This window comes from Microchirus variegatus (genome assembly GCF_963457635.1).
Source record: "Microchirus variegatus genome assembly, chromosome: 15".
In the NCBI taxonomy this organism is placed as follows: Eukaryota; Metazoa; Chordata; class Actinopteri; order Pleuronectiformes; family Soleidae; genus Microchirus; species Microchirus variegatus.
This window is the reverse complement of record NC_139816.1, coordinates 13,959,186-13,980,202: the sequence shown is the minus strand read 5'-3', so window position 1 is coordinate 13,980,202 and position 21,017 is coordinate 13,959,186. Positions and strand designations below refer to the sequence as shown.

The following is a 21,017-nucleotide window of genomic DNA, read 5'->3' as shown; positions in this document are numbered from 1 at the left end:
TGCTGCATGTGTTCCATGGCAGTTTGAGTTTGCACTGTAACATTTAACCTGGATAGCTACTACAGGTCCACAGTAAGGGTTTCTGTTAAATTACACCACATTCCCTACACTAATACCTTCATCTGTAAAAAAGCCCAGATTTAGGAGCAGCACAGCTCCAGGCAGCAGACAGGCAATTTACTCCGCTATCTCTCCCTCCTACCAGCTCTTTATCTCGAGACCTTAAGCTGTCATCTTTAGTTTCTCCTCCCATCTCTGTCTTTTACCCCCATTTCTCTCTCCCTTTTTTTTTATCACCGCACTCTCTTCAGACCGTCACCATCCAGGGTGTTACAGATGAGCGTTCATGTGGCACAGTATGGAAGACCGCGGATGAGTTATACGGAGCCACAGAGCTCTCAGACAGAGCATGGATAGAGGGAATTGCAAACTGCTCACCCAGTGTCTGGTTTTCTAAAGCAGAGGTTTTAGGAGTCAGAGAGTCTGACCTACACTGGTCCACCTTTTCACAACCAATATTACTTATATACTGTATCAGCTAATCAATGATAACTGAGATTAAATATGACTTGTTCGGTTCTTTAGGTGAAACATTTTGTCCTATTATGTTCACAGGTGTTTAGCACAGGTGGCTCACAGCAAGAAGCTTCTCGGGTTCGGATACTCATTTGACCAGGGCCAGGTTTTCATGTTCATCCTCATGTTTATCCTTTATCTGGGTAGTCCTACTTCCACCCACACACCCAAAGACAGGCAGACTGGAGTAAGGTAAACTGGAGTTTCTTCATTTTCACACCTAATAGTCTGCTTGACTGCCCGTCCGAGTTTGCCTTCACGCTTTCACGGTGCACTTTAGTGTAACGAACCAAACCTTTTGAATAATGTCTTCCCCTCCTCGCCTGAGGCGGCGCTGCATTAAGAATTACTGAAGGTGAAGACAAACAATGAACAAGAAAACTCGCTCATCTGTTCGCCAAATAAGAGCAAAACATGGAGCTGCATCAAATCCTATCGGTGTTGGGTTTTTCTTATTATTTGTTTTATGCAATTGTTCTACATGCACATATGTTTTCGTTGTGTTGACCCACAATGCCCTGCGTTGTCGTCAGCTTCCTGAGAATTTTTAAGGCGGAGCAGAGTTCGCTTTTTTTGGTGCGCATCAGCGTAAACGAACTACGGTTTGATTAAGAAGGGCCGGTTACAAATGCACCCTAGGTGTCAATGTCAAAGCTGTCGTGTGCAATTTTTAAAATATAGACAAATACGTGTTTCATTCAAACCATTGTCAGATCAGTTCACACACTGGTGATTAACCCTAACAGCTCCACACAACTCTCTTTTCGCTCTGTGTTTCTCGGTAGAGCAGTGTGTTGTTGAAGTGTTTCCTGGTGACATTCTTCAGACAGTGATCCACTTTCCTGGACACAGTCAGGACAGGTACATTAAAAGGCAGATAAACATCACACAACTGATCAAAGTACCAAATTCCAATCCAAAAACATCGCAAGACCAAAAGTTAGCATCCTGTCATACATTTGTAAAAACTCCTTTACCTACCATCGGCACATTTGAAGCTTAGGCAATCACAGAAAATTCAATATTCATGTTGCCTCATCTGACATGACCACTGCTGACCACAGTATTTTTTTCAACTTCAAAGCCACGATTCACCATGCCACTGCATTTATATTTATAAGTGTAGACGTTTAGATCACAGTTAAAAGTGCAGCTGAAAGTTGCAGTGGTTGTTTCAGTTTTCATTTCAAGCAATTTAGCTGTTTATGAAGTGAAATTGATCCTCGGTTGGCACACAACTGAGTGGAACAGATGTGAATACTCAAAAATCAAGTGGGATGATGAATTCTTCGGGCGATTGAAATATCAATTCCTATTAAACAATCTGGAATTTGAGATGTCTAATCAAATGACTACTTTTCATAACTATGTGCCTGCAGTGCAACACCAACACCCATATTAATTTTTACTGTCATTCTGCGCAGAATAGAGTATAATTTAATGTGAAGTCTTAACAGAATAATCCAGACAGTTGAGAGAATTAGCTGAAAGCGAGGACAACACTTTTTGGTTCCACTGACCGCTGGTCAGATGTCACATGTGGGTCATTTCTGAGGTATGATATTGAGTGAAACAAAAACCCTCTGCCAATGAAATGAAAACACACACTGGCCTCATGTGGAAAAGTGAGATAATCTGCTTCTGCACATTTTCGGGGGCTTAGCATGCACAGAAGCACAGGTTAAAATGTAGCAATGTGGGAACTGTAGTAAGAGGACATAATGCAGTTATGTTTCCACCACTTAAGTCTTTCTCCATCGGGTTATTCTGTGTGAATAATACAAGCTGCAGCTCCCTGCAGCATTTATCTGAGCAATTATGTGAAACCTAAATCATTCAATATAACTGGAGGCTGGGAGAGGCAAATATCTGTCATAACATAATTTATTACTCGTCTTGTAAAAAGAAGTACAAATGTTGAAATTTGAAGTAAATCTCAACTGGCATTCTGTATGTTTTTTTTTTGGGGTCAAAGTTTGGGTTATTTAAGAGATTTTAAGAGATTACACAACGGGTGAACCAAAATGTCCTATTTTCCTCGTTTTTTGGGGATGACTCATTTTGTGGCTGAGATTCTTCTGTGTGCTAACACATCAAAAAGACAAACATACACGTGTCCTCCGGGGGAATGCTCTTCAGGACACTACGCGTCTACGCGCTCAGTAATCAAAGCACAGCTCAGTATGATAATGCTACCTGAATGTTTGTACTATGCAAAATGGAAAGTGGTCGGCGAGTGGAGACTAATAGAACAAACACAACAGGGAGATAGCACACTGACGCTGCCAGACAATATTGCACTGAAACCAGAAAGCAAAATACAACATCCTGACAACACCAGAGCACGCACTATATATACTGCTGCTGTCACCTGTTAAAGACTGATGAGCGGGAAATGAGGACAGATGAGGACATGCAGCAGACGGGAAGGGGAATGAAGGACACGATAAGCATTTTGAGCAAAAAAAGGTTATTGTGTCGACTCGCATGTGGTTCCTTGGGATCTATATTTAGAAGCCTCTTTTCAAAGCTCATCCCCGGTCCGTTAAATCTCTGTGAATTGATCTTCAATGGAAAAGCGGGGGAAGCAGTGAAAGCAACTTTGGCCACAGCCTCTTTTTTAAGATCCCTTGGAGTGTCTCTCTCTCTCTCCCTCTTTCTGTGTTTGTGATAAGCCAGGACGCTGTAAATGAGGCTTTTTCAGGGTGTTTTGCAGCAGCTCCAGACATCAAGGTTTGATATTTACGGCAGCCCTTGTTGTCCAAAGCAATGACCTTTACTGTGACCTGGTCGATCGGAATGGAAATGTCAAAGTTCACCTCGTGCAAAGGAACATGACTGCAAAACTCTTTCTTCGTCAACAGACTATAGATTAATGATGCTTCAGGATGCATATGCAACAAAGTCATCATTGGTTTTAAAGAAATCTCTCGTACCAATGTTATTTACAACATACACCAGCGGGGGCCATTGAGATCAACCCTGAATATTTTAAGTGTTTTCAGTGCAGATTGTAGTCTGTCAAATAAAACATGTCGATTCTTTGTGTCTGGATTTCAGACACAAGGGAAAAGAAAGACCCAGACAAGCAAACAGTTTCAAAAATCCATATCCACAGATCTGATCAGTGACACCAGCACATTTGGCTCAATTTGAAAGGGCATTCCATGAATAGTATGAATGAAGTTGCCAGAGAAGATCTCTGGTTTCCCTCTGATACACATAAAGCCTTTTAAATCGCTCCTATTGTGGTCATCTGTGATCATGCAAGAAGGCACTGTGCGTGCTCCAATATCTCGAGTGTGTTTCATTGGCGGAAAGGTAGTTCAAAGAAGAGGCCAAGCAATTAAGAAGCCAGTGAATGGCCCCCTCTTTCCCAACAAGCCTCTGGCTGCCTTCATCCTGGGAGCAGTTCCAATCACGTTAACCAAACAAGACCAGCTAAAAACTAAGATTATCACTGGAACAGCAGTTTCTCTGGCTCTGTCTCCTGTCTTTGATTTCCAAAATGATTAAATTCTCACTCGGACTGCCCGTCATGCAGCCAAATGTTTCCTTTTTCACAAATTAGTGTTTATCATGCTGCCGACAAACACCTTAAGTCACATTGATGTAGTTTGTATAAGAACATGTGCATAGAAAGCATATTAAATACAAGGAAAAAGGAAACTGCTTGACGTCAAGCAGTTCTATCGTGTACATCAGAATTATGAATATTTTAATCAAACAAAGCAAGTGACTCATAACTGTGGCATTGAAATGTTTTTCTTACAATAACAGTAGCAAGAGCTCCTGGGAACAGAGCCTCAATGTGCATAGTGGCCATGTCTGGACCAGAGAGATGGCGTTTGCATAATATATTTAATGCAAAAGAAGCTGCATAAAACATCGATTTATGGGCAAAACTGTGCACAATTAAGATGCAGGCAATACAGTGCTCTTCTGGAGAAGATAACTAATGTGCGTGCATTATAGGCCAAGAATGATTAAACCTCTAAAAGCTTTAATGTGGGGTGACCGGATCACCAAATGTTTAGGGCACATTCTCTGTGGCGCTCTCTCTTGCTCTTGTCCAACTCCAGCTATTTATTCTCCACTGTGCCTGTCTGCATAAAATGTAAAATGCAGACAACTCTATCATTAAATTCAAAAAGCAACTTTCATTTGAATAACAAATGGGAAATTCGAGAGGAGACACAGGAAGTTTCAGAGAGAGGAAAACACGCAAGATTGTTGGAGAGTTATCTCCACCTAGGAGACGAGATACGGTTGAGGATGCATAAATTATTAGAAGTCATAAAGGGGAATGATGGGTAATTAGAAGGCAGTTGTATTTTAAATAGCAGTTAAAACTGCTGTGATGAGTTGTTTTCAGTCTGTTGGCTCATTGCACAGCAGTCGGCATTAGCCGTTACTCACAACTTGACCTTGCACAAAGTCAAAGTTTCAAGTTTTAAAGCTTCCATAGAGTGGTGCTATTGCACATATATTTGAGTTGTATGGAGGTCTACTTTCATACATTAACTTGTTTTTATGGTCAAAAACCTCCTAGTTGCTGCAAACAAGCCGATCAAAATCTCTCCTCGCTGAAGCTCTAGTTGTTTCAGACCGAAATCTCACCACCAGAAGACAGAACTGTGTTGTGATTGGCCAGCCAACGAGAGCTTTCCTAACTGTCTTGTGATTGGCCAGGTACCTGGAAGTGACGTAATTAGCACGTCAGCTCTCAGAAGCGCAGCTCCCCCCTCTGGAACGGTGGACGGACTGCTACTCATTATCAAAACATCGCTTTAACAGGCGGATCTGTTGTTCGGGAGACGGGATCCTTACGCAACGATTCCAGGCTTTTTCAGAGCACTTGCAGAGCCCGAGAATACAATAAAACCCAGCGTTCTCAGCAGTGGCTGAACCGTTTGTTTCGAAACCTTAGGGCTGTTAATTCAACAGTATAATTAACATATTATGTTAAGCAGTTCTGCTGCACTCACACTTAGTCAGGTTAACTGTAGCATCCCACTTAACCAGCGGTACAAGTCTGGACGCAGGGAATAAGACGCATCCCGACCACAGAAGAAGAGAACAATGCTACAGCTCCCTCGCACACAGCTCACAGATGAAAAGCCCGTCGGGCAGGGGTGACGGGGTGTCGGTGCTCTGATGACTATCCCTGGTGACGCTGCCTCACTTTTCAGCTGACGTGCATTATTGGCCATGTTTACAGATCAGGAAGCCAGACAGTGTTGTTGTCCAGACACATCACATAAAAATGTTTTTTTTTTTTTTTTGTCTTTTACTGGAGCTGCATTAAAAGTAATGGATGCCTTTCCTGTTTCAGTGATAAATCCAGTTGACTCACAAATCAGCATCACCATTACTCAGCGCGCTCATTTGCATGGCCAGGAGACGGCAAGAAAAAACTGTGTGAAAATCAAAGGTAAATATTCCAGTCGTGACACAACAAACTTCATAACTCCCATACACTTTTTAATATATATATAATCTGTTGACTCTTTCTTACCTCCGTCTGATACATGACATCCATTTCTCAGCGCAGCTTCACTGCACTGAGGCCACAATGTGACCACAACTTGAGCTCTCGTATCAAGCAAACAACAGCCAACCCGGTCTGGCAGACAGGGTGTGGGAGACGGATGGCGATGAATCATTGATGCTCAGCACACAGATCACAAACAAAACACACAAGCGCACAAATACGTTAAATGTACCAGATGCATGCAGACACGCACGCAAAACAGGCAAACACGCATTCCCCATTAACCGTGTTTGTCCCTGTGCCATCAGTGATTCGGAGTGACAGAGACGGATGACACAGACTGAGAGGGCGACGGCTCAACAACAGGGGAGGAGAAACAAACTGTGTTTTTTTTGGCTTGAGTTGGAATTCCATTGCTCTTTGTAGGTTTTTGTATCTATTTGTTTTTGTTTGCTTTGCCCTTGTTTCTCTACTTTGCACTTTTTTTCAAACTGTCATAACACAAAGTTAAATAAATACATCACATTTTGATGTTGAAACTTTACCGGGGCACGCAAATGTGAAGACTTGCAACATTTAAACGACGTTCCTGTTTGATGTATGTGATGTTAGTCAGAGTGTGACGGTGTGGTCATGCACAGAGGGCTCCTTTATAATCAGGCTGGAGATCATAGGAGAGAGAAACTATGGGAAAAGGGTGATGGTGTAAAGGAGGTGTGAGGATAACAGATTGCATGTGGAGATGGATGCTGTATAGATGAAATACAATGCCATCCATCAACCGATGGCCCTTTTGACAGTCAACTCTACTGTGCATGATTTACAGACCACGATTTCGCCCTGGGAGGAGTTTACCTCGGTGTGAGTGGACAAAATATTCCGCCTTGTGCTTAGATTGTAAGATTTTTTTACAAACTACACATTAACTGCCATTTTAATTACCCATTTATGACTCATTAGCATCAGAGAAGCCTGAGGCAAAAACATCCCAGGGCAAATAAGCTCCATCATAAACAGTATATAAAACATAAGCAGAGAATAATAATAATAATAATAATAATAATGGCAGCTAAAACCAAGGATCACACGAGGCTACATGTTGAGGGGATCGTACAAGTTTCACACAGATTGAATGACCGGTTAGCAGCAGTTTCAGCCGCTGTTTTCATTCCAGCGTGGCTTTGATCCATCGTAACAACCTCTGCTCTCATGTCACACTGACACATTCACTGACATTCGTACTGTAACACTCCAGGCCAGGGCAAAGGACCGCTGCATTATTCATACTAATGTTGTCATATGGAGTAATTGAAGCCATGAAGGGGAAGAGATAGGCCAGGGCTCTCTCTCTCTCTCTCTCTCTCTCTCCCTCTCTCGTTGCCTTCAAGTAGAAATTGTTTGATCATTATCAATGACCTCTGAGTGAGATCAGTGCAGACATCAAGGTGAGACTCTCCATCTGAGGGTGAAGCCAACGCCGGAAGAGACTGAGGAACCCAGAGGATGGACACACGTGTACTGTGCACTGTTGCTTATGCCCTTCACTGAAAAACGAGATCACATTTAAATCTGAAAAAATTACAAATTTCTTCCATGTAGTTGCCTAGAAGCACTATCAGAACAGCTAAAATGCAATAAAGGGGCATCAGGTTGTTTATGGGACACATACCATTTATTTGCAGTGTCCACAGTTATACTGTTTTTGATACTGTTTCAAAAACTTGGATACCAATGGGTACCATTCAGTAAAATAGGAACATCTCATTAAGGCAGGATGGAGCTGGAGGTTGTGTGATGTATATTTTGTGCCGTGTGGAGGTGGTGAAGAAAAGGATTAGCAAGCATGACGAGCTTATCCAAAGATGTGTGTAGCCAACGCTCTGAGTCAATCCTTCCTTCGCGCTCTTGTTTGTTTCCCCGTGTTTGTTTCATTCGGTGCGTTCGCACTCACATTCCCTGTGTCTGTGTACATTTGCTTTTCACAGTCGATAATTTGTCCTACATGTTGTGTTATATCTGTGTGTCTGAGAGAGGATGAGTGTGTGTGTGTGTGTGTGTGTGGATGCAGACTGCAGAGATGTGTTTATCCGCCTGCAGGTGTTTTGAGGCGCTGACACCAGGCAAAGCCATTACATGGGTGCATGTCCACTGCAGGTAGACGGAGAGTCTAATATCTACCAAAGTGAGAAAGGGGAAGCAGGCAGGTTCAGAGGATGTCAAACTCACTCACGTACACAGTCAGTCCTGGCTGACGAAAAGTGTTCACTGAAACCAATTCACCCAAGATGTGTATATTCCAGAAAGTGTTGCAGTAAACACAAACAGAGGGTGCAGATTTTCATCCTGTGGTTGTTTGGTGGCGTGAAAAATCATTGGATGCTTCCCAGAGGAATGCAGATATGAGGGAATGAGAGAATAAGAGTGGAGGATGGGGTGGGACTCAGAGAAAACATTCGAAGACTGTCATTCAAAAGACGTCAATACATGGATCACTACTGACCCTGCAGGGGCTTCTGTGACTCATCGCTGCAGAGACACTTGACACAAATGGCATAGAGTGGCAAAACGCAGCAATAACCTAGAGTGATGAGATGATATGAATCGTGAAGTGAATCCTACTCATGGCACGAATGCGTAAGTCAATGCACACCGATGCAAATAAGCAGAAGTCTTAAAGGTTTCAATTAAAGTCAAACACATTGTTGGAGTCCCTTGTTAATCAATATGTTTCCATGCACCGTTAACCTGAGCTACAGTTGCTGTTCGATGAACTCCTGCCCTTGTCCCAGGATACAAGCACTAGTGGGGAATGAATCTATTGACTGAAGTGTGTCAGCCTCCACTGTGGTAGATAGCAATACATTATAGAGTATGGCTTCTTAAAGTGTATCTGTATTAGGCGTTTTCTGGTTTTCGGGCTTTAGTTGTGAGGATGTTGAGAGACATTCTGAGTTTTCTTACCATCCATTCATTTATCTCCTCTATATGGGGGTCGCAGGGGGCGCTGGTACCAATCCCAGCTGACAAAAGGGCGAAAGGTGGACAGATTGCCAGTCCATCACAGGGCCAACATGTAGAGACAAACAAGCATCCACCCTCACACTCACACATACGGTCAATTTAAAGTGTAATCCCCAAATCTGCATGCAGGAACCTTCACATATTCAAATCTGGGTGAGAAATTCGATTTATCACCTTTTCAGTCAGAATAAAACATTTTTATCGCTCTGGTTTTACCGAGACTAACTTTTCCTCCAGTGTAAACATACTGTATGATGCACACACTAATCCAATCATTGTAAATTAAACAGAATAGAGATTAACAGAATGAATAACCAGCGCAAAAATGTATAGATTGTAAACATAAATTAAGACTATTGTTTGGGAGGAAACTGAGATTGAGCCTGAGCCAAACGACATCCTCTGTTCTCTCCAGCAGAAAGTCTGCAGAGACTCGAGCCCCAATGTATTAACAGACAGCGAGATCTTAATGTCAACCAAAGTGCTTTTGTTGCCTTAGTATTGCAGTACTTAGTGTTTCGTACTCCTGCTAAGACGGTAATTATGCCATTTCAACATAATTGACAAAGCAATCAGAAGACAATAATCCCTGGACCTGGAGAATAAGGTACCTCCATAAAATGTCTTTCCAAAGTGGACACATTTACACTGTGTGATGCAATTGTTCACCAGGTTGTGTATTTGTGTGAGTGTGGACTCAGTGTTTCACTCTGTGTTTGGATGTGTGTGCCCACTGGGTATACATCAGAATGCATGCATACTATATGTGGCTGCTCTACCACTTCAATGTCTCTCCCATTGGCTGTCTTGGTATGAACTGCTGCTTTGATCCTCTTTGAATCAAAAAGCATCCCTAGTATCGTTCCCCGGCTGCTGCTCTGAACAAACAGCCCAAAAGACAGAGGGAGGGAAAGAATCACGGATTCCTATTGGTGGATCTGGGTGACTGGGTTTTTCAGAGGAAATGCAGCTACCTGCTGGCAAGCGCTGTGTGGAATGTCAGCTTCAGAACTCTTAATAATGGTAAAATGCAAGCATTCATCTATCAAGTGGATGCATAATTTGGGTAGCAAGTTGAGGCACATATCCGTCACGTCGTTCTCTGCAGCAGAAACAGTTTGACGGCAAATGAGTGTTGGAAGGTTGGCTGGCTGTTTATTGGAAAACTGACACATGATTTATTCCCAATGTTAGTGCATGGAAAATCAAATGTGTCCGTTTTCTTTTCTGCTTTGTTCAACACAACAAACATAATCCCAGAAAAATCTAGGAACTGCAACAGTACATGTCAAACAACAGTGGTTGCAAAATATAGCACAAGTAAGGCAATAAAAATATGCAAGACCTTCCCAGGGTGCACTATGATTGTTGCAGACGGGGGCAAGAACACAAGTACAGAGAGAGATGGTCAGCATCAACCTGCTAATTCAGGAGACTTAATAACATCTAAGGATTTTAAACAAATGAGATCAAACAGCTCTCCTCGCCCAGGTGGGAAATCATGACAAACAAGGTGAGCAGAGTGCAGTCAGCGCTGCAGCAAAGCAACAACTAAGCCTCATTTAAAGCACTGAAAAATGGGAGAGGAGGTGCAATGAGAAGGAGGCCGGGAGCAATGAGCGACCATTGATATGCAGCAGAGCGAGAGCGAGAGTGGGAGAGGAAGCAATGAGTATGTACACATACAGTATACACCGCCATCTGAGGACCCTGAGAACTGGGGAAGTGGGATACTGACATTAGCATAATCCGCAAATTTTTATTCATTTACACTGGCTCTATTTTCCAAGATGCTCGGTCCATGGGTGAGATATATGCTACGCGCGTGCAGAGGATGCAAATACGAGCTTGTCAACAGTAACAAAGCCTCTTTAAGGGGTTTTCATACAAATGGGTTTTGTTTTAAATCATGGTACTTAAATGAAACGGTATGGCAATAATAATAAATGTTGGATTTATGCCATTATGCAACAGTTATGCAATAAATGCCTTTCAGTAACTATTCAAAATGCAAGTTTACCATTAAACTTGATTCTTTACTTGCCAATATCAGGTATAATATAAAGCTAACCATGTCACCCGAGCAAAAAGTACTTGAATTTGTGAAATTTGGAAATACACAGTTCAAAGTTCAATTGGCCCGTTTTTATATCACTACTAAAAATGCAATATGAAATGAATCATAACTTTGACTCAACAACACATAAGAAGATGAAAAAACTATTTTTAAAACCTGAATATTTGACCTAAAAACACACACCCCCAGGATTGTTCGCACAGAAATTTACCAAATTTTAGTGTTGTGTGATCATGTGAAACGTGACCAACATCATTACCTGCTCCTGGAAAACCATGTCAAATAATAAAAGAAAACCTACATATAGCAGCTTCAAAGTATTTGAATGAATTTAAGTTCAAAGTTAAGAGGAACTGGGAATAAAAGATTCTCCAAATTTGACATTTGATCCATGGGTGTGATGATTCTGCACGCACGCACGCACATACACACACGCAAAACTTGTATATTTTCACCTAAATCACAAAGACAATTGTCAGTACGAAACAGTTAATGAAAACTAAGCACTTATGAAGAGAGAAATACAGCTCCTACAGACGCAATCGACATTAGCCCAGAACATAAGCGTCTTCCTGATGAGGCCGAATAACACCGATATATAAGCATTAAATAAGTATGAGAAATTCATAAAAAAATCAAATATATTGATGATGGAGTCAGAAAAAGGGAACAAATTAAATAGATACATAACATCAAGTTCTTCATTATTAATCACACATATCGCTTTAAAGAGGAGACATATCATATTTAAGGGTATTCAACAAACGGGGGAGATTTAGCGTAGGAATGTCCTCAGTCTTGCGTCACAAAGAAAAAGAACCTCATTAGGCTACTTCACAAATCACAAAATCTATTTATAAACCACACCCATTGATCCTTCTCAGCAGCTATTAGTCTTGGTAAAAGCTGAATGTTAACAGTATGTGAGGGACTACGAAGGTATACGAGGGAAAAAAAGAGGTAATACATCACTTTCATAAAAGCAGGCTTGTGGGTTGACAATGAAGGAATGAGCAATGAGTATGAAAATCCTGCAGTTCCAATATCTGCGGGACGGAGTTCAGACTCTGTGATCTGCCCGAGGGAGTCACGAGGGCGCAAGAGACTGAGAGAAAAATGTGAGTGGGTTAAGGAAGAGGTGGAGAAGAACAGATAATTATACATGGAACATTTCAGAAAAGTTACTGTCGTGGACCGCAGGGACTGTAATTTATTTTATGTTTGCGAAAGACACAAAACATAATTCTTAATGAGAAAACAGGCACCGCTTCATTGATCTGTCAATCACGCAGTTCACAACCCTGCACCAGCAAACGTCTCCTGATATTTGTTATTCTTCACATGAGCAAAACTAGGAGCGAAGGGAGGGGCAGATTCACTGTGGACATGAACATTTCTGTTTGAGTAAATCAGTGCAGGACAGTTACTGAGAACACACGTCTTTTACTTGATAAATGTTTTTCGATTGGATTAAAAAAGTCATGACCTCTGACGCCGTGATTGAAACATAACTGAATCCTGAGCTCCAAATTATTCATTAACAGTTATAAATCTCTTAGAGGATAAATTTGCCATCATCTAAAATATTTATCAACTGCTAACAAACCTCTTTTTTTTTTTTTACTACTAAAAGAGTATCTGTTGCCTTTCTACCGATATCTCTCGCAATTCTTATCCAAACACCACCAACGTTGGCACTGCACACACTGCTGTCCTTAGTAAGTCGCCTGCCAAGTTTGAAGCCAGTGACCCGTTGGATAGTCGTAGTTAGATTACCAGATGTTCCTTGCTTTTATCGATGTTTTATGGATGTTATTTTAAAGTTTTCTCTCGGTCTGACGTTGGGAAACGGCGGACCAAACTGCTGAAACTCATTGTTTGACAGTTTGTTCTGTAACCTCAGGACAATGCTGCTGATCCTACATCAATTCACACTGAGAAACAACACAAGGGGAGCTAGATTCATCAGTACTATAGTAGTGAAGAGAAGAAGTTATCAGGAATAAACTGTGCCAAAGATCACAAAACACACACCATTGGTCTCCAAAGGTTTTTGGCTTCAAGCAAAATGAGATCTTGACCTCACAATAGAGAACAGGACAGATGTTACTGTTATGCCGCCACAGTCAAGTCTTTTCAGTTCTGTATCTAACATTTCCGTCTCCACTCCCACGAACCCACAGTAAAAAACAACAAGAGCTTTTAGCTTGTGCTCTGATACACTGGCCAACTTAATGCATAAACCGCTTTAGGAATCATGAGATTTTCCAGTCACCTCCCTGTGCCGCTACGTGAGCGCCGCGAGCCACGAATGACCCCATTCACGTGGCTCACGGCGGCCAGTTTGCTCAATCACGGAAGTACACATCACGGAAACCACAGGCTGCGCTGCCTCATTGTAACCGAGTTGTCAAGTGGACATGGAGTGGTGTTTAGATCAGAAACTGATTCATTCAAACCCACCAAACACACACACACACACACACACACACACACACACACACACACACACGGAGGATGAGGAGGCCTGTGAGCTGGAGGCTGACCATTGAAGTCAGAGAGACATTAATGACTCGGGAGTCATAACAGCAAAATCACACTTTACAGTATTCCCACGCCTGACAGGAACTAACACACCCACGAACATTCGTGAACATTCGAGATTCATCCTATGTGTGTGTGTCTGTGTGTGTGTGTGTGTGTTTGTACTTGCATGTTGCCATGAATTGCAATGATTTATCACCTGCTGTAGAACCTCAGTCCCTATAGAGAAGAATGCTTTCTGGCACACAAAGGTCAAACCATGGGGGGGCAGTTAAAATGCAGACACACACACACACTCACACACACAATAGGATACAGGTAGACACACTGAGCTCGCCTCAAGGCTGGAATATTCAGCAGTAATTAGATTGTGAAAAAAACAAAAAACAGTGCAATAGTTAAATTCAAGCATGGTTTAGGTGGTTTAGACCTCACCACTGAGGTCTCTGTGTGTGGTGTCTGTGTGTGTGCAAGATCCTCCATTTGTGTCTGCTGCCACGTCTGACTGTCTATAAAGTGCAAATCACCATCGGGAATTACGACCAACTGCTGGCTTCAGTGTCAGCTGGGCTGTGAGACAAGGACACGAGAGAAGGATGCAGAGAAGTGGTGGGGGGGACGGAAGGAGATGGAGCGATTAGTGCTGCACCTGCGACTCACATACGTTCTTCAAGATGAATACGTGAAAAAGCTTCCTGCAAGCGTGGACATGTTCAGACACACCAACACTCTGCGCTCTTTAAAGAGAAATAGTTCTTTATAAAACCCGGAGCATGTGTGCGACGCAGTATTATAGGGCCAAACTGAAGACATTTAGATTTTAAAATCCTTCGATAATAAAGTCGTAATCGTTACTCTAGTAAAATCAGCTGCAACCTGCGTCAAGATGAGGAACGTGGAGCATTTTGTGTTACAGTTACATTTTGATCTGGACTTATCTTTAGCATCTGGAGAACATTGTGCAAGAAACAAGAGAGTTTAAAAGAAAGAATCACACAGACTTGGAGGAAATCATCTCTTTTGTGGAGGAGGAAAAACGGCGGGTGGTGGTCAACTGCAAGGCTATTTAATGCACATACATTAGACATTTTTCTCCTAATATTAAGACTTTTTGCTCCTATATTACGATGTTTTTCTTGTAAATTACGACTTTATTCTCATTATATTAAGATATTAAGACGTTTTTTCCTCATAAAATTAAGACTTCTCGCTCATAATATTATCAATTTTTTCTCATAATATTACCACTCTGTTCCAGATAGACTATAAAAAAAGAATTCGCTACTACCGTCGTACCGTAGGTAGCAAAGACTATTGCGTCAAATATTGCTAATCACAACTCACAACTTTAAAGGTACCATATGTAAGAATGTGGCCAAAAATGGTTACTACATTCAAATTCAAAATACTGAGGTCTTTTAGGTTTTGTTTTCTGACGTAACTGGCAACCGGTGGTTTCTCGGCAGCTGAGACTCTACTGGCTGCAATGATTGGTAGATGGCGGCAGGTGGCGCCACATGCCAAAGCATGATTTCAAAACGTAAACATGATTTGCAGTCTGCAAAGTATTTGTTTTAATGCAAATATTTTGGCTGTACTGTTGTTGTTGGTGAGTTCAGTTTGTTATATGAATATTATTCCTGAGTCTCTGTGACATATTAGGAGGATTTTATGGCCAGTTGCTTTAGATTTATTACATAATGCACCTTTAAATGCGAGGAATGCAGTCTTAATGTAATAATGCAACAATGCCATGCTGCAAATTATAACATAACAGCACAGCCTTCTTACACATGAGAGCATCTTAGGGGAGAAAAAAGCATAAAAATAAGTTTCTACAATCCATTTTTCCTTCCAGCTACTGAAACAGAAAATGGAGCAAAGAGCAGCAAAGGACACAGAAATGTAAATGTCTTCCGAAAACTAAAAAGCCAGTGACAGCACACACGTGCACACACAACACACACGTGCGCACACAACACACACACGCATTTAATCTGCAGCCTGATACTGTAGGGCACATCCCTCCTGTACACTGATAAAAATACCCCCCCACAAGGAGGACAGAAAAAGAAAACACTGAGACTCTGCGCACCTCCAATACCTGCAGGTGCTTGCCTCACAGCAGCTAGGGAGGTTCACGGAGATTAGAACAATGGCGTTTTCTTAAACACACACACACACAGTCTGCTGCTCCTCTGGGTAAATGTTGATATATAAATTAATATATACAATCATCCACTCAAACACAGTTCTTTAACATGAGGTGTGTAAGTCTGTTTGGTGTTAATATCGTGGCAGTCAGTGGCTACAACTAAATGGTCAGACAATGTCGACTGAGGACACGGTCTCTAAATCACCCTGAGGACAAAATTGCACTCATGCAGCTCGGATACGTGCACGTTTGTCCTTCAAACCACCTCGGAATGTGGATCTTGTGATCGGATCTGAGGACACGTTCAGGGCAGGGCCGTACTGTACTTAATAGCGTGCGATCAGATCACTCAGGAGTCTCAGAGTCCCCGCTGTCGGCCCTCTTATTAAACAACAACAGCCGCAAAACAAAAAAAAATTGGCTTCACACACTGCTTATATGCCAAGCAATCATTCCATGCACTCAGAATAAACAATTGATTCTGTAAGGGCTACAGACAACGCGCTTTTATTCTTTTTGTCCACAACAACGTTATTTATTGAAGCCGTCGGGTACGTGGCGAGGATTTCAACAAATAAGACATAAAAGGTCTTTTCGGAAAAGAAATAGTGCACCTTAGCTTTAATATGGGGACGAGTGAAAGGGACCAGACAGACGAGAGTAAAGGGGTTTTATGGCTGAGGAGTTGTGGGACCTATTTTACCTCAAAAGCTTAGGAAATTTTCATTACAGCAGCAATAACCTTTGTGAACAAAAAAAAAGTAGCAGGAGATTAATTCCAGTGATAAAACTCAACAATGTTAATCAGTTCAATCCATAAAGAGGGGTAACAGTATATAACATATTCAGTGTTATATTATGCTGTATGTGGATCTCAGCTGATGTGCACTTAGTTAAATTGCAATATAAAGGAAGAACTGGTTGTAAATGATGGTGATCACTACCTGGATTATCCTTTTCGACCGAACATCAGGCTCTGTGACTGACAATCTGCTGATGCCGGAGATCCTCTAAATGCTCACGTGTACAAAAAAACAAACAAAGGCGAAAGAGTCCGAGAGGCTGCTGCTTGTGACAATAAACGGATGTGACGTCCACGAGATATCTGTAAAATGCGAGTGCATCTGCGAGGGTTGCATGCGAAACATGCCACCACCTACATTTCAGGGTTCATGTACACGCTTGTACGCGAGCGTCCTCGTGCCCCCCCCGAGCCAGCCACCTTCTGTTTGGCCTTTAGAAGACGGCAGCGCCATCAGCCGCACGAAGGACCACATAATTAAAAGCGGCCTGTTTGTGTGCAGCTGTCTGTCAGCTGTGGTATGTGGTACCGGCATGCGAGTGTGAGAGATGACCTAGGCTCAGACTGTTAATGTCACAGCTGCGGCTGCATGTTTGTGCGAGTAAAGAGGTTTATATGTTGCTTTGTGCTCATTGCGTTTGAAGGCCATGAGAGCGATCATTTCACTTCCATGAGTGAAAAATTAAAGCTGCATTTGATCTTCGTGAACAAAAATGGCACAATTCGTTCCTATGCCGAGTCCTTCACGTAGAAATAGGCTGAGAGGAACTAAACTAACAGACCTGAGTGACGATGTGTTTGTAAGTATGCAGCAGCAGCAGCAGTGCAGGGTTGGACGGGGGCAAGAAGTGATTATCTCTTAAATTGCTGAATGACTGGTTTTTTTTCCTAGTAGAATCGACTATATGCCGTCCATTTCCGGTAAGCTGTCAGCTAAATAAGCAGAGATATTTTTACAGTACAGTCAGTGTCTGCAGAAGAGTATTAAGCGACAAATTATAGAATTTAGGCTGTGCACGGAAGGAATGCAGCAGTGCTCAGCAGAAATTAAAACGCCTTTTTGCATTTTAGGCCATGTTGAATCGCCCCGGGGTTAACTACTGCAACAACTACTAAAAAGACAACGTCAGTGTTTTTGATCAAAGTTAGAAGTTTTGATGCACTAAGGTTACCTTACAAAGTCCAAGTTTTCACCGAGCGTATCGCAGAAGCACACTCTGCTTTACCATAATTACACAATGGTTTGGCCATCGGGAAAATTTAAGTTGTACTTCAAAACCAATGTGTGGTTATTACGGTAAACACGCAAAAGCTACGGTGTTTTTTCTCAATAAAACTTTTAGATTTTCTTCATTCTACGACACTACTTTAACATGCAGTAAACTGTAAATAACAGGCAAATATTGAAAGTTATTCTGTAAAAATGGGCAAAATCACTTAGTAACAGGACATTTTGGCCCTTTTATGGTTAAAACCAGCAAAAAAAAGTCCACTCTTTATATTTAAAGTGCCTATAACCCATTCACTTTGTGGGTGCTTCTTTGTGTTTTCAGTCTCCCTTTGCTACCTTAATGTTGCATTTATCTAAAGCAGAGAGACGTGTGGAGTTGATAATCGGGATCGTGTGAACTCATTTGACAATGGTTTGAATGTAACAAACATTTGTTTATGTTTCAAGGTTGCAAACGACAGCTTTAACCTGCACGGATTACAAATTCAAATGGTGCATTCTGCATGAACGTCACATTCCGTGTGCATGATCTATAGGCAGTTTGTTTGAATACAAACCCAGTAAAGTATTTCCTGCAGCAGATGCCATAATCTCCTCGCAGTCATACTTTAGGATGAGAGTATGAAAGCAGTAAAGAGGTAAGGACAGTTTGTCACTTTGGTGTATAGCTTCTTTTTGCACACGCACATACACATACACAGTCCATACAATGGCCCGAGGACTATATAGGGAGGCAAAAGGCAATCCATTTCCACAGATTAAGCACAGAGAGGCGCGGTCGCTCAAATGTAAATGTGATGTGGAAAATGGAGACTTCATCAGGGTTGAGAGTGGGGTGAGGTGTGCATGTGTGGGGGTTGGGGTTGACTATACGAGAGAGAGAGAGGTAGAGCTGGAAAATAATGAAGGATGGGACCAGGAAAACAAAAAGACAGAGGCAGGAAGGGAAGACAAGGGAGCATAAACGCAGCTCAAGAAAAACATTGAGATTGCAGAGTGAAAACAAGAAAAGTATTGGATGTCATTTCTATTGTCAGATAACTGGGACAGGTGCTCTCCTCCTCTGCCATTCCCTGTCCAATAAACCCCCCCCACCCCCTTTCTCTTTTGACCTTCATCTTCCTTCATCTTTTCTCTCTCCCGCTCCCCTGTAACAATCTTTGCAGCTGCTTTGGCTGTGAAGCCAAAATGGTGGAGAAATATTACTTTCCAGTTTCTGCCAAATTGTTCTGACTTCTCTGCTCAACTAAATTTAGGATTAAACTCTATTATAGTATGTGTTAACAAAGAGCAGAGGCCGGTCTTACTCGCTCAAGCTGTGTTTGGTGCATGTTTACATGCATATGTATGCGTTTTACGATGACTGGAGAAGCTTATACATCATTAAGTGTTCTCTCCTCTTATAACATCAACATTGAGACACAGCATCATGGTTATGTTCACTAACAAAGCACTCGATGGCGTCTCAAGTACAGCTGCTTCTCATGAATATAATTAGCCAACACATAATCAATGCAGGCAATGTTTCTGCCTTGATGAATATATACACACACACACACACTCATATATTCTTGGTTGGTTCGTGGGTGACTTCAGTCTCTGACGTTGTCCTTGTGCGCGATGATTACAAAATCTGCTTTCCCCCCGAATGCGTCACACGTGTGAGCAAGCGCGGTCGTGACGGACAGCCGGTGAGACCATTTGGCGTTTTTGTTCTCTCATGAGATGACATTGTGCATTTAGATTTCCTCAGAAACTCTTCCTCAAGAATGGCATACAGTGACACTGACACACACAAGAAGAATAATGATACGGTATGAGCATTTTCTCCAGCTTGAAATCTTCCCACTTTTCATTTCATTTCATGCATTCTCTCCTCCACAAGACCATTAACGAGAAAAAGAAGCGCGGCACAATGACTCCTCTCTAAATAGAACTGCATTCCTCCCGACTGAAGTTATTTCCCAACAATTAGGCATCCAGCAATTATGCACCCCAGCTATTACATTTATTTTATCTTCAAAAATAATTATCTTGCGGAAGCTGTATGTAAAAATCATTCCAACGGACACAACTCCACCAAGAGAGATAGAAAAATCAATGCTAAAGCCAGATTTGGGTCTGTTTAATACACTAATGAAAAGTGATGTATTTAAACCTGGCTTGTATTCAGCAGTATAGTGACACCAGGCCCATCTGTGACTCAGTCTAAACCCCTAATGAGAACATTACAGAGCCCCAGGCAGAGACACACACAGCCAAAGAAGTGGAGGGATGGGCGAGCGGAGGGGGGGGGGGGGGGTGATCGATGCAAACCTCGCTACCACTGTTGACTGCCATCATCCCTTTTCTCCCTCCTCCTCCTCCTCCTCATCCGACTCTCCACACTTTCTCCCCCTCCTCCCCACCTCCTCACCAGGACTCAAGGCAGAGGGTCTAACTCAAAACAACATGCAGCAAAAATCAATGACAGACGGAAAGAGAGAAAGACTAGTGGCGAGTGACGGCAAGAAATAAGTGGTGGGGCGACACATATTTGATGTCAGTCCTGTGTTTACCTCTATCTTTCCTGTGAAGTTGCATTAAATATCACAACAGAGCTGCACAATCACACCTGTTGACCTGCCAAGTGTTGTATTATCATTTTGGGAATCCATTAGCTTTTAAAAGCATGAAGCTCTGCTATGGGAAACACTCATATTTGCATATCTAAGATTCAAATCAGTCAATTAATTGAGTCATTAATCCTCAAACACTCCAGTACCACATCATTTAAAACACTCCACTCTTGCTGTCCAGACAGAGAAAGCTTAATATTCATCCAATGGTGAGTCGGGGAGCATGAGAACAATTCCCAGGGCTTTGGACAGCATGCATAAGCAGCCTGAGCAGACACATGCATGTATGCACACACACAGAGCTCATTTGCAAATACAACTGGCTGTAGCACATTCCCCAGCCTCCTCCACTCTCCGGATTATGTTTTCTCTCATTCTATAAATCATAGATGCAAGTTCTCATTGTCTTACTTCTGTAGCAGGCATGTGTCCAAGGGGTTGGAATAAAAATAATATATCAAGTAAAGCAAGATTTCAGAAAAAGTCAAAATGCTTGGAG

At 42.1% G+C, this 21,017-nt stretch overlaps 1 protein-coding gene across 1 annotated transcript in view; it reads right to left on the bottom strand.

Annotated features, from left to right (window-relative positions):
• The window catches only part of myripb (myosin VIIA and Rab interacting protein b), a gene marked incomplete at both ends in the record, with an annotated part of 98,698 nt that overhangs the window by 31,303 nt on the left and 46,378 nt on the right, over window positions 1-21,017 (bottom strand). The gene's annotated exons all lie outside the window — the stretch shown is intronic.